This window comes from Vicia villosa, unplaced genomic scaffold, assembly GCF_029867415.1.
Source record: "Vicia villosa cultivar HV-30 ecotype Madison, WI unplaced genomic scaffold, Vvil1.0 ctg.001467F_1_1, whole genome shotgun sequence".
Classification (NCBI taxonomy): domain Eukaryota; kingdom Viridiplantae; phylum Streptophyta; class Magnoliopsida; order Fabales; family Fabaceae; genus Vicia; species Vicia villosa.
In genome coordinates, this window is record NW_026705627.1 from 42,283 (window position 1) to 56,704 (window position 14,422).

Below are 14,422 nucleotides of genomic sequence, written 5' to 3' on the forward strand. Positions count from 1 at the left end.
GTCTGCACAAGTTTAAAGATGAGTGGTAGCAACTTGAATACCAAACTTCCAGTTCTTGATGGTAAAAACTGGAATAGATGGATGATTCAAATGCGTGTATTATTTGGTGCTCAAGATGTTCTAGATCTTGTCACTGGAGGATATATTCCGGTTGCAGCGGATGCAACGGAAGAACAAAGAGAAGCGCAGAGAGAGACGAAGAAGAGAGACCAAAAGGCGTTGTTCTTCATCCATCAGTGTATGGATGTGAATGTGTTTGAGAAGATTGCTGATTCTATGACGTCAAAGGAGGCGTGGGATATACTGGTCAGATGTTACGGTGGTGACGTATCAGTGAAGAAGGTGAAGCTTCAATCCCTGAGAAAGCAATATGAGAATCTCAACATGAAGAACAATGAGAAAGTCTCTGAGTATATCTCTAGAGTGATTGTGATCACTAATGAGATGAAGGCTTGTGGAGAAACTCTTTCTGAACAAGTAATCATAGAGAAGATATTAAGGTCACTTACTCCTCAATTTGATTATATTGTTGTATCCATTGAACATTCTAAAGATCTGGAAACCATGAGAATAGAAGAGTTGCAAAGCAGTTTAGAAGCACAAGAGTTGCGTCTGACTGAGAGAACTTCTGAGAGAGAAGTTGAGCAAGCTCTGAAGGCTTCTTTTGTCAAGAAGGACCAGAAGCATAGACGTGGTGATAGATTCCAGAAGGAAGCCTCAACTTCTGATGAGAAGAGATATCAGAAGGTAAAGGATAAGAAGAAAGTTCAATGTTACTGTTGCAAACAGTTTGGCCATTTTGCTAGAGACTGTTTGACAAACAAAGGAAGGAGATCAGAAGAAGCAAATATAGCCAGAGGAGGATCAGATGATGAACCTGTGCTATTGATGGCTTCAGAGTCGGACAATAGATGTTCGTCAGAATGGTGGTATATGGACACTGAGTGTTCAAATCACTTGACTGGAAACAAACAATGGCTGATAGATTTTGACTCTGAAAGGAGGACAAAGATCAGATGTGCTGATGATAAGTACCTATATGCAGAAGGTATGGGAAATGTCAAAGTCAAAGTGAAGAATGGAAAGACTGTTCTGATCAAGGATGTTTGGTATGTTCCTGGAATCAGAAGCAATCTGATGAGTGTGGGTCAGCTCATTGAGAAAGGTTTCTCAGTTGTTATGAAGAACAACCTCTTGAAGTTGTATGATTCCAATCAGAAGTTGATTATGCAATCTGAACAGGGAAGCAACAGAACATTCAAGGTGAATGTAGAAACAGCTGAAACAGAGTGTCTGAGTGCTGAAGGCTCAAAAGGTGATAGTAAGCTGTGGCACAAGAGGTTGGGGCACTTGAACTATAGAAGTCTGGGGCATCTAAGTTCTAAGAAGCTCGTACGTGGCATTCCTAAGATTGTAAAGCCTGAGAAGTCATGTGAGGTATGCATGAAAGGCAAACAACCCAGATTGCCATTTGTATCAGAAGTTGCTCCAAGAGCAAAGCATGCTCTGGGAGTAGTGCACTCTGATGTGTGTGGACCATTTCCAGAACCTTCACTTGGAGGAAATAGGTATTTTGTGTCTTTTGTGGATGAGTTCACAAGAATGACGTGGGTAACTCTCATTAAGTTTAAGAATGAGGTGTTTACAGAATTCCAGAAGTTCAAGGTGAAGGCTGAGAAGCAGAGTGGTCAGAAGATAAAGATTCTCAGAACGGATGGTGGAGGCGAGTATAACTCTACAGAATTCCAGAAGTTCTGTGATGATAATGGAATTGAGCATGAAGTTACTGCTCCTTATACTCCTCAACACAATGGTCTTGCTGAACGTAGAAACCGTACTTTGCTTGATATGACGAGAAGTATGCTTAAAGAGAAGAAGCTTCCTCATAATCTATGGGGAGAAGCTGTTGCTACTGCAGCATATGTGCTCAACAGGTGTCCAACGAAGAGGCTGAAGGAAATTGTTCCTTTAGAGAAGTGGACTAAAGAGAAGCAAAGTGTTAGTCATCTGAAGGTTTTTGGTTCTGTGTGTTACAAACACGTTCCAGAAGCTAGAAGGAAGAAGCTGGATGATAGAAGCAAAGTGATGTTATTGGTGGGGTACCACAGTACAGGTGCATACAAGCTCTATTGTCCAGAGACTAACAAAGTTGAAGTCAGCAGAGACGTCATTGTGAAGGAATCAGAAGTTTGGGATTGGAGAAAGTCTCAACCAACTTCTGATGTAGAGATAACTTTTGAAGAAAAGTTAGAGTCAGAAGATGAAGTATCTTCTGAAGACGAGTCAGAAGATGAAGTATCTTCTGAAGATGAGTCGGAAGGAGAATCTGATTCTGATCCAGATTCTGATGATGATCCAGATTCTGGTGGTAGTCATAATTCTGGAAGGGAAAACTCTGAAGACATAGGGTCTGGAGGACAAGCTTCTGGAGATGATCATGAAGGTGGTGACTCAGGAGTAGCTGACTCAGGAGTAGCTGACTCTGAAGTAGCTCAGCGACCACAAAGAGTCAGAACTATACCAAGAAGGTTTGAAGATTTTGACATGTTGCAAGACACAGAAGTTGACTCAGAAGGAGAGGTCATTCAGTGCGCCATGTTAGTAGATTCTGAACCAGTGAGTATAGAAGAAGCGCTCAAGAAGAAGGTCTGGTTGAATGCCATGAAAGAAGAACTTGAGGCTATAGAAAGAAACAAAACGTGGAAGCTGACATAACTTCCAAAGAAGAAGAAAGCCATCAGCGTCAGATGGGTTTTCAAAGTAAAGCTGAAACCAGATGGATCAGTTGGTAAACACAGAGCAAGGCTAGTGGCTAGAGGTTTTCTTCAGAAACCTGGACTAGATTACTTTGAGGTGTTTGCTCCTGTAGCTAGACATGAAACAATCAGACTGGTGATTGCGTTAGCTGCGAACAGAGGTTGGTCCTTGATGCATCTGGATGTAAAGTCTGCATTTCTGAATGGTCCATTACAAGAGGAGGTATACGTGTCACAACCCCCTGGCTTTGTGAAAAAGAATAAGGAAGGGATGGTGTACAAATTACACAAAGCTCTGTATGGATTGAAGCAAGCGCCCAGAGCTTGGAATTTGAAGATTGATTCATTTTTCAAGAAGCAAGGGTTTCAGAAGTGTGAGATGGAATATGGAGTTTATGTGCAACATTCTGGAAGCAATATGATTCTGTTGTGTCTGTATGTTGATGACATATTGCTTACGGGGAGTTGTCCAGAAGATCTGATGAAGTTCAAGAAGGTGCTGATGAATGAGTTTGAGATTACAGACCTTGGGAAAATGTCATATTTTCTAGGGATGGAAATTCTGTACTCAGAAGATGGTATCATTCTGCATCAGTTGAAGTATGAGTTAGAACTTCTGAAGAAATTCAAGTTGGAGAATTGCAAAGCTGCTGTTACACCGTCAGAAGTGAATCAGAAGTTGGACTCTGATTCTGATGGTGAAGATGTTGATGCTACAGTATTCAAACAGCTGGTTGGTTCTCTAAGGTATTTGTGTAATACCAGGCCTGATATATGCTATGCAGTTGGATTGGTTAGTAGGTTCATGAGTAAACCTAAGTGGTCCCATTACCAAGCTGCTGTCAGAGTCTTGAGATATGTCAAGGGAACTCTGAAATATGGCATATTGTTTCCTTCTGGGAGAAAGGAAGAATCAGAGTTATTGAGTTATTCTGATTCTGATTGGTGTGGAGACAGAGTTGATAGAAGGAGTACTTCTGGATATTTGTTCATGTTTCTGGGAGGCCCTATCTCTTGGAGTTCCAAGAAGCAACCTGTTGTTGCTCTATCAACCTGTGAAGCTGAGTACATCGCAGGCGCTGTAGCTGCATGTCAAGCTGTGTGGCTTCTGAATCTATTAGAAGACCTGAAGATTAGGGTGAAGAAGCCTCTGAAGCTGATGATTGATAATAAGTCTGCAATCAATCTTGCCAAGAATCCGGTGTTACACGGAAGAAGCAAGCATATTGAGACTAAGTATCATTTCTTGAGAAGCCAAGTCCAGAATGGAACATTAGAAGTTGTGCACTGTAGCACCCAGAAGCAGATGGCTGATGTTCTGACGAAGGCAATCAAGACGGATCAATTTCTGCTCTTGAGGGATGGAATTGGCGTTATCAACTTCTGAGTGAAGAATATGAATTAAGGGATGGTATTGAAGAGTAATTCAATATTCAGAAGTTGTGATGTGGGCTGATCTTCTGATGGTTACTCAGAAGATGTCGTTGACCAGAAGATGCTGTCTGGGTCCCATTAGCTTAGCTGTTTAGTAGTAAGGGTACTTTAGTACTCTGCAGTACTGTTTGTACCTTAGACTTGTTCACTAAGTTTACTGTTTTAGGGCTTATGTGGCAAGATTCCTTTTTATAAATAGCCTTGTAGTAGCTATCATTTATTAACAACGCAAGTAGAATACAACATTTATTCTCTCATCTCTTTTGCGCCATTATTCGATTATTCTCTTTGTCACCATCTTTATTCATTGTGCACCAACATCGGTGACACATAGAATTCCTCCAAAAGCAGTTGTTTGAAAGGAGAACCATGAGGTATAAAGAGCTTTCCCTTGTGGAAAACCAAGCCATCAGACACTTGGAAATCCTTGAGGTTGTTATAATTGGTTTGGATGTTGTGAAGCAGCTGTTGGATAGTCTCATCACGAACCTGTTGGTGCTTAAGCTTTGTGATGAATTCAAAATAAGGGATGGAAAGGGCTAGACAATGACCACGAGAAAGAGCGTCTGCAACTTTGTTTTGAGCACCAGGCTTGTACACAATCTCGTAAGAATACCTTAAAAGTTTCGTCAAATAAAACTTCTGCTACGGAGGTTGTATAACCTGTGTCATAAGTTTCCTCAAACTCCTTAGATCTGTGTGAATTGTAAATGTTCTTCCTAATATATAAGTTCTTCATTTCTTAATAGCGGACGTAATGGCACACAAATCTCGCACATATGTGGATGCTCTCAACACTCTAGGGCAAGATTGCTTGCTATAATAAGAGGTGGGATGTGCATTTTGAATCAGTACAACACCCATTCATGCACCGGATGCATCAGTCTCCAAGATAAATCTCTCTAAGAACTTAGGTAATGCCAATACAGGAGCTTCCGAAATTGCACGCTTCAAGGCCTCAAAAGTTGCATTTTCTTCCGTACTCCATTCAAATGCGTCCTTCTTGAGTAGTTGAATGAGTGGTGATGCTATACTAGAATATCTTTGGACCAATTTTCTGTAGAAACATGTCAAACCAAAAAAATCTCACAATTAGTTGATGTTGAAAGGGGCTGGCCAATTCATCAAGCACTAATTTAAATAAACCAGTGTTAAAAAAAAGGTAACATCCACCAAGAGACTGTTTGGCTCAACTTTTTATCTACTTTTCTTCTTCTTATAAGAAGATGGAGGGCTAAACACATTTTTTATAAAGCTCTTGTGAAAAAAAGTAGCTTTTTTTTAAAGACCAAAAATTGAATAAAAGGAGCTTGTAGAAAAGGAGTTGAAACCAACTTTTTCGGAGCTTAAAACATGTGGTCGCGGTTCGAATCCAAAACACTTTTCTTTAAAAAATGGCACTAGTACAATAGAGTATAACTTTTTCAATTTTTTCTATGGTTCATAACATCTAGAGTTATATTTTATTTATTCCTTTTTTTTCTTCTTCTTTTGTTTACATTATAATTTTGTTGTAGATACTCGTATTTTTTAACTTTTATTCATTTTGTATATTATATCTTTTTTTATTGTATAATAATATTCAATAATAATATTATTAATTTCTTATACTATACACTAAATTATATATGTTAATACAACAATTAATCAATACGCATTATATATATATATATATATATATATATATATATATATATATATATATATATATATATATATATATATATATATATATGAGGTCAGAATCAAATGGCACCAAAATGTCAAACTTAATAAATTGACACCTCCGATAACTTTTTACTGCATATCCATATAACAAAATTCACAGTTGAATTAAAATCTAACATCATATATATCATGTATAAAAAAATTAACATCAATCGGAAATCATTTGATATGTTAAAGAGAATGATCAATATTAACGGTTTTGTTGAAGTTTTGTAAGATGTTAGTTTTTATGCATCTCGTACACATATCAAACGATCTGCAATTGATGTTAAATTCTATACACATGATTTATATTATAATAATTTACAATCTAATGGTGAATTTTGTTATAAAGATATGTGGTAAAGAGTTATCAGAGGTGTCAAGTTACTAAATTTGATACATTGGTGTCATTTGATCATGTCTCATATATATATATATATATATATATATATATATATATATATATATATATATATATATATATATATATATATATATATATATTCCGAAACAACTTTTTTAAAGTAAAAATAATTTTAAAGTTTAAAAAAAGTAACTTTTAATACTTAAAAAAGTTGGGCCAAACGAGCTCCAAGTCTTTAATATCGAAACTATAACATAAAACAGAGTGTGCATAACGCGATTAGTTCAAGATTGAGAACAACAACAACATCAATGACCACAAAGTGTTATATGCAAGAATATGCATGCTCTTAAACTACATAATCCAGATATTTCAGTCTGCCATAAAGCACCACATAGATATTTATCCAACTCTTAACCCGAGTCTAGTTTAAAATTTCATTAGAAAGTCCTTATCTTAATTGTTTTTCTTTGAGCTGAAAAATAACTCTACGATCTCATAAATCAACCCCAACTCTGATGGACACTCTCAAGAATGATACCGAAAAAATTATGAAGATTATTGATGTTGCAAAATGACCGGTGAACAGAAATGTTATGAGAGTTGTAAGTTATATCAAGGGCTTGTATGTGAATTATGAACCTATAAAATTTTAGAGGTGGAAATTGTTGTAAATTTTAATTATATTTAAAAAGTTTTAAATAAGTTTACTTTTAATTTTTAAGTGACAAATATTTTTAAAGAAAATTACTGTTATTATTTAATTTATTTATGATTTATAATAATATTTAATTTGATTAATGATTATTTTATTATAATAATGACTTGACTTAGTCAAAGTCATTAAATATATTTTTTTTCTCTTTCTTATATAAACGTCTATTCTTCTTTTGGACAAGAAAAAAAAGGAAACAAATAAAGTGAATTGCAGATATTTCTTTTCTTCAGATCACATCTTCCAGCTATTTACAAGATGATTTCTTGTTGTTCTGTTGCCTCAGAATCTCATTGAGAACCTGTTGAATCCTGGGGGATTTGCGCTTATGAGGCGGATAAATCCTTAAGGACAGTGTATTTACACGCCTCAGGTTTATGTAATGGTTTATTATTTTGCATGTTCAATGGTTCTTATTCTGAGAAGAGATGATCGAGTTATAGTGGTGGTCAAATTTCTACAACAATCTTAAGGATTTATTCTATCGCCAAAAACTTGAAAACATTTAGAGATGTAACATCAATGTCCCACCATTTCAGGTTTTGTCCTTTCTAACTTATATATTAATTATTTATTTTTAAATATTTTGCTATTGATTGAAGTCTATGATTGTAATTTTAAAAGTTTTGTTGTAGTTGATAACTAGTATTGCAAACGGTAAGAATATTAATTTTTTATGTTTTATATTTTTTAATGAAAAATAAAACTCATGTATGGTTCACTAAATCATTGATGATATTCACTTACTAAGAGATTGAGAATATTTAAAGGTGATGATTATTAACATGTAAAATGATATTGTGGGAAATCTCTTTAATTTCTAGACATGAAAAGATCTCAAAAATAAAATACTAATTAGAAATTTTTACTATATATTATATAATGATAATGACCTTTTCTTTTTGTTTTCGTTTGGATTATTTTTCCTTAACGTTATTTTTTTCAACTTATAAAATACGTTAACATTGATATTCAATCATAATTATTATATAAATAATTATTATATAAGCAAAACCAATTCAATTGATATCATTATTATTGGTATATTATTAATATCAATTTTGTTGACAAAATATTTCTCTACATATTATGGTATAAGAAATGGGTGTATTTAATTGTGGTAGTAAATTTAATTGTGTAAATTTAATACGTTTCTTATGTTTTATGGCTTTTATTAGATTTAAGTTTTGTTATAATAGAAGTAACTGATTTTTTTTATATAATAATGATTAGTGGTCAATATTAATCGGCATTTATATAATTATTAAATTTGTTAATAACTTTAATCAAAATAAAACGTGTCCACTAGTTTTTTCTCTCTTTATAGTTAATCTTTGGTTTTATGATATAGTTATATTGAAATTAATGAAAACTAAAATAAACTCTTTGATAGAAGAGAAATAATTGACATGTATAATATTGAATTTTCTTTTTTTGATGCTGATGTTGAGATATTTGAGAAAATTGTTATATTAAATTATTCTTAACGCACACGTTAATGATCTTGAAAATCAAGCATATATAATGTTACTTATAAAATGTTTTTTCTATTAATAGTGTATTATTGAAATATTTTTGTTATAACATAAATTTTTGTGAGAATAAAATAGATTAATATTTTTTTAATTTGCCAAAGTATATTTTTATTGTGGGGGCATGCATATAATAGTTATATTATGAGGTTTTAATTTAATATATGTGTATATGTATGAATAGTAATATTTAGAATATTTTATTTAGTTTTAAAATAGTATATTTTACTAAAAATCATGAAGTAGTTTTAGATGCACATGATTTGATGAGAGATCAAGTGAAATAGAAATGAGATTATTTATATTTGATAGAACCATCAAATATTTGAGATATCATAAATTATTATATATGATATTTGTCATTATTTTAGCATAATATGATATTGCTTAATAAAGTTGATTATATGAGAATAAATATATTTATATGAATTTAATTGTTCACTTTTTATTGAATTAGTGTGTAATTTATTTTTTATTTTTATTGAGTTAATGTGTAATTAAGGAGTATACTTGTGGTTTGACTGGTCAAAAATAAAAGTTGACTAATGATCGTTTTTAGCGTGAGTGAAAAAAAGAAAATTATATATTGAAAGGTTAGTGTTTTATTTATTTAATGAGGAATGTGAAAATATTTTATGGTGACATAAAATATATAAAAAGAGAATGTGAATTACAATATTATTTTGAGTTGATGGATTACTGTATTAAATTAATACAATGATAATTAAATATTATTTCAATAAAAATAAATATATAGATTTTTTTTTTAATCTGATGACAAGTTGTTGCTCGAAAGAAGACCTGTAAAATAATTATTTAAATAATGGAATATATTTATTATTATTGATAGTGATGTCGCTTAATGATCATATAAGCAGACCTGTAAAAATCTATTGTGGAAATCAGAATACTTTTATAAACTTGAGTAAGTATATGCGATTGATTGACTTAGAGACGTCTTAGTCAATATTTATTAATGGGAGAAAATATGTGTCTTCCTAAATTGTGTAAAGTAGCTACTAAAATATGAGATCAGGATGATCTTGGTCAATACTATGAAAAAACCGCTGGGAAGAAACTAATTTGTGACGCATCGAGGGGAATTGGAGTTAGCCAATTGAAACTAATAGTTGACGGGAACCCAACCTTTATGATTGGAGATCCCATGAAAAAGGTTCATATGGGTAAGAACAAGTCACTTGTTAGTTCTTCTAGCACCAAAAATTATTTGATTAATTTTTGTTTGCGTCCTTTTCTTATGGTGTAATTGAGAAAGTGCTAGACACTGCATTATTGAGAGGATAAGCTTATGTAGCATTTAATGAATTTCATATCCTTATTGGATGTGTGTGATTTGCAGCATACACTTGATGAAATTACCTATATGAGTGTCGAGTGGGGCCGCTTGTATGAGATTTTGGCAAAATCTCTTGAGCACTCATGAAATAACCAGGCACGCGCATGGCCTACTAGCGTACCACAACGTCAACAACAAGAATTGTGGGGTGTGATGTGAGTGGTAGACCTCTAACATACGCTAAGTGATATTGGTTCATATAGCTTGCTACACCAATCTCACTGTATGTGAAGTACTATCATTCTAGGACTTGTTCATATAGCTTGCTACACTAGTTTGATGCATCACATTCATGGTGTGAATCCATAAAATTTTATTTATTCTACTTTTAAACTTTTGAAATATGTTGGAATATATTATTTCTATTTGTATTATTTCCCTTTATTCTCCATTAAGGAAATAATTAATATCATTATTGTATTACCATTATATATACCAGCTTAGAGCTGAGGAATAAAATACAACAGCTTTTTACCATTCCTTTCAATATGGTATCAAGAGCTCTGGGTTAGGGTTTACTGTAAACCTTTCACAACAGCTTCCGATTGACATACCCCTTCCACAACAGCTTCCGATTGACATACCCGTTTAATCCCCTATGGCGAATCACAACACGAATTGGCCCGCTCTAGGTTTTGCCTACACCGGATCCAATGATGGCGGTGGCGGTGGCCGCGGTGATGGAGGCGGCCGCGGTAACGGTGGTGGTCGCGGTGACGGCGGTGGCCGCGGAAATGGCAATGGTGGCGGAAACGGCGACAAAACATCGGGTATCACAAACAATGACAGTTATTTCAATATAGGCGGCAATGACCAAGAGGGTTCCTCATACTCCCTCAAGGTCAATATTCCTAAGATGAATGGGAATAACTATAATGAATGGGCCCAAAAAGTTCGCTTGGTATTGGATAGCAAAGGGAAGCTTGGTTTTTTAACAGGAGCAATAGCTGAACCGGCAGTAGGAGACCCTCTTTACAAACAATGGAAATCTGAAAACTCCTTGATTATTGCGTGGTTGGTAAGCTCTACGAAAACTGGAATAGGTAAGCCTTATATGTTTTTGCCTTCTGCAAAGGATGTATGGGAAGCTGTTAAGGAAACATACTCTGATATTCAAAACTCTTCACAAATTTTTGGTTTAAAATCAAAGTTATGGCATGCGAAACAAGGGGACATGAATGTTACTGACCATTAGGCAAGAGTTGGATCTATGTTACGATGACAATTGGAGGTGTACAGAAGATAGTGTTTTGTTTCTCAAAAGACAAGAAAATGATCGTGTCTTCATGTTTCTCGCTAGGCTCAATAAAGACCTTAATGAGGTAAGAGGTAGAGTTTTAGGAAAAATACCATTGCCAACTCTTCGTGAAACTTTTGCAGAAATAAGAAGGGAGGAGGCACGACAAGGTATTATGATGGGCAAGACACCACGAAGCTCTGAATCTGAAGGCTCAGCTTTGGCTACTAGGAACCTTGACGAGGGAAAAAAGGTAGACAAAGTTCCTTGGTGTGACCACTGTAAGCGTGAATGGCATACGCGTGAAACCTGTTGGAATCTCAAAGGGAAACCTCCTAACTGGAAGAAGAAATATGGTCGTGCATTTCAGGCTAGTAATTCTAATCAAGGGCAGCAAATCTCTTCACCTCAGCTTCCACTCACTACAGAACAACTAGACAGAGTGTACAAACTCCTCGAGTCTCCAACTCCTTCTTGCTCTATAGCAACAAAAGGTAATTCTACATTTATTAGTGTCAGTCCCAGTCATACTTGGATAGTAGATTCAGATGCCTCTGATCATATGACAGGTGAATCTATTTTTTTCTCTTCATATAGTTCATGTGCAGGTAACCAAAAAATAAAAATTGCAGATGGCTCTTTTTCAGCCATTGCAGGTAAAGGGTCAGTTGTCTTGTCTCCAATGTTAACTCTGAAAAATGTCCTTCATGTTCCAAATTTATCATGTAATTTAATGTCCGTCAGTAAATTAGCCCAAGATATAAATTGTCAAACTAATTTTTTCTGATCTCACTGTGTCTTTCAGGATTTGAACTCGGGAAAGATGATTGGCAGTGCTAAGGAGAGTGAAGGACTCTACTACCTTGACATTGGATCTGCATCACAACTACCTTCAAAAACAATAAGTTCCTGTTTTGAGTCTTTTTCTGTTTTGAATAATAAAGATGAGAACATTATGACATGGCATTTAAGATTAGGTCATCCTAGTTTTCGTTACTTAAAACACTTGTTTCCTAAGTTATTTCATAATAAGAACTTTTCTTCGTTTAAATGTGAAGCATGTGAGTTTGCAAAACATCATCGTTCCCAATTTTCAATACAGCCTTATAAACCATCAAAACCTTTTTCTATTATTCACAGTGATGTTTAGGGCCCTAACCGTACAAGTACACTCTCTCTCAAAAAATGGTTTATCTCATTTATAGATGACCATACAAGAGTATGTTGGGTGTACTTGTTAAAGGGGAAATCAGATGTTTGTCAATGCTGTAAAGAATTTTTTTACAATGGTGCAGAATCAATTTCAAACAAATATCCAAGTCTTTAGAAGTGATAATGGAAAAGAATATTTTAACACTATCCTGGATGATTTTTTTCTAAAAAATGGGATTGTACATCAAAGTTCATGTCCTAATACTCCCCAACAAAATGGAGTTGCCGAAAGGAAAAATAGACATTTATTGGAGGTTGCTAGAGCTTTACTTTTCACAAATAAAGTACCAAAATATTTGTGGAGCGAATCCGTTTTAACAGCTGCATATTTAATTAATAGAATGCCCTCCAAAATTCTTAATTTTCAAACTCCGATTAATACTTTCAAAGAATGTTTTCCTAGTTCTCGTGTTTTAAATGATCTGACATTAAAAATCTTTGGTTGTACAACTTTTGTTCATGAACATAAGAATGTTGGAAAACTTGAACCACGTGCTATAAAGTGTGTTTTTATTGGATACTCCCCAACCCAAAAAGGATATAAATGTTTTGATCCAAAAACCAAAAAAAAATTTTGTCACTATGGATGTTACATTCTTTGAAAATAAACCTTTTTTTGATGACACTCATCAAGGGGGGATATAAAGGAAGACTTGTTTCAAATTGAGAACATGAGTTTTTTAAATAATTTATCTTTGCATGTATCACAAAGTTCTGAGACTTATACTTCTGCACCAACAAAAAATGGTCATGATTCTTTATCTAATCCTACTCCTGTTATGAGTAACTATCCTTGTGAATCTGAGCCTACATTTTCTCATGTAGAAAACAATGAAATTCCTGAAAACGATGATAGTGATGATCTAATTGAAATGCCACAATATAATGAGTCACTTCAGGAAAACATATTTGAATTAGGAAACAGGATTTGGAAAGGGAAGGTTTTTGTGAAAAAGAACCACAAAGGAATGGATGAGTCCACATCTCCACACTGTCAGGAATCTGAACCGGGGAATGATCAACCTCCTAAGAATAGGAAAGGTAAGTCCATCTCTGTTTCTGAAAGTCGTATTTTGTATCCTGATATAGATGATCTTATTGCCATTAGAAAACCTGTTAGATCATGTACTAAACACCCCATGTCCAATTTTATATCATATTCAAATTTGTCTTCATCTCTGTCTGCCTTCACCTCAAAATTGTCTAGTGTAGAAATTCCAAAAAATGTACAGGTTGCTCTAGAAATTCCAAAGTGGAGGGAAGTTGTACTTGAGGAAATGAAAGCTTTAGAAAAGAACAAAACTTGGAGTGTTATGACACTACCGAATGACAAGAAGACAGTTGGATGCAAATGGGTGTTTACTGTGAAGTATAATTCAGATGGGTCAATTGAAAGGTACAAGGCTCACTTGGTGGCTAAAGGATTTACTCAGACCTATGGTATAGACTACTCAGAGACATTTGCTCCTGTTGCAAAACTGAACACTGTAATAATTCTTTTATCTCTTGCTGCTAACCTGGATTCGCCCCTACATCAGTTAGATGTTAAGAATGCCTTTCTTAATGGCGATCTAGAAGAGGAAGTATACATGGACATTCCTCCTGGCTTTGAAGACAAATTTGGATCAAATGTATGCAAATTAAATAAGTCTTTGTATGGATTAAAACAGTCTCCTAAAGCTTGGTTCGAAAAATTCACTCAGTCCATGAAGAAACAAGGGTACATTCAAGGACAGGCTGATCACACCTTATTCACAAAGTTCTCCCATGATGGGAAATTGGCTGCCCTGATTGTATATGTTGATGATATTGTCCTTACTGGAGACGATACAGTTGAAATGGCAAGAGTAAAAGAGGAATTAGCAGTAGACTTTGAAATCAAGGACTTAGGATCCATGCGATATTTTCTTGGTATGGAGGTTGCTCGGTCAAAGAATGGTATTGTGGTTTCACAACAAAAATACATTCTAGACTTATTGAAAGAAACAGGAATGAGTGGATGTCGTCCTGCAGATACCCCTATGGATCCTAATGCTAAACTTTGGGGAGAAGGTAGTGTTCCTGTTGACACTGGAAGATATCAGAGATTGGTTGGAAAACTGATT